Source organism: Solanum verrucosum, unplaced genomic scaffold (genome assembly GCF_900185275.1).
Source record: "Solanum verrucosum unplaced genomic scaffold, falcon-dt-bn FXZP01000261.1, whole genome shotgun sequence".
Lineage (NCBI taxonomy): Eukaryota > Viridiplantae > Streptophyta > Magnoliopsida > Solanales > Solanaceae > Solanum > Solanum verrucosum.
The window spans coordinates 7,647,161-7,648,242 of record NW_026019969.1 but is presented as its reverse complement, the minus strand read 5'-3'; the positions used below and the strand labels follow the sequence as shown (position 1 = coordinate 7,648,242).

The 1,082-nt window shown below is 36.3% G+C and overlaps 1 pseudogene; it reads left to right on the top strand.

The window, feature by feature from the left end:
- Positions 1-546: 546 nt before the first annotated feature.
- On the top strand, positions 547-815 carry LOC125816950 (small nucleolar RNA U3; annotated as a pseudogene).
- The last annotated feature ends 267 nt before the right edge of the window (positions 816-1,082 follow it).

The following is a 1,082-nucleotide window of genomic DNA, read 5'->3' as shown; positions in this document are numbered from 1 at the left end:
TGATAAGAATTTTTGGCCAAAAACATCTTTTAACTATACCTAAAATTTATATACATCCTTCAACTAACTTATTGAACAAAAATCATCCTTCATATACTCAAATTAAAACTTAGCAAGTTTCATCCTTCTGTGAAACTTCTGTTTAAAAACTTTAACAAACCTCACATCTTGTGCAAGTCACATGACTATAACACCTCAAAAATCAAGTCTCTCAAACCAATAGTAGGCAAATTATTGGGTGTTTGACCATATATTATTGTGAAATTTTAAGAAGTAGCTTTTGCTTTCAAAGTGAAAAATAATTTTCAAAGTTGTGTTTGGTATTAATACAAATTTAAGTTGTATTTGATTTCTTGGTGAATAATTTAGAATGAAAATACTTTTTTGTTGTTTTTAAAATTTTAAAAATTCTAAAATTTTATGAACGTATTTGAATGTTAAACTCCGAAAAAAATATAAAATATTCTTGACTAAACACCTAAGCTATTATGAGTTTGCTTTTGCATGTGCCAATTTTGTTGGGTGAATATGAGCGATACAAGAAAAACGACCTTACTTGAACATGATCTGTTCTATAGGCTCGTACCACTGTATTCTTGATTTCTAAGGAGACCAGGCCAAGTCTGGTTGATTTAAGGAGACCAGACCAAGTCTGGTTGATTTAAGGAGACCAGACCAAGTCTGGTTGATGAGGCATGGCCATGTGACCAAAGCGTGATTAGCAGTTGTCCACGGCTCCTTGAGCTATGTGGTACAGTGATCGTTCTTAGACCTAATCTCATGTGTGAGATGGTCTCATGTCTGTCTGACAGACATCCCTTCAACCAACATGGGTTGTGGTGCACTAGTGAGAGTGTTTCACCCTTAACCAGAGGTTTCAGGTTCGAGCCTGGGTATGGAGAATATCTTGTTGGGAGCGCCACCCCCTAATGGGCCCTGCAGTGCGAGATCCGGATTTAGTCGGGGCTTCAATGTGGGCTCCGAACACCGGGTGGGAAACAAAAAAAACAAAGCTAGGTTGATTCTTCTTCAGTTTAGTGGTTGAGTTGTAATTATATTTGATTTGGGTATTGATTTTAGGA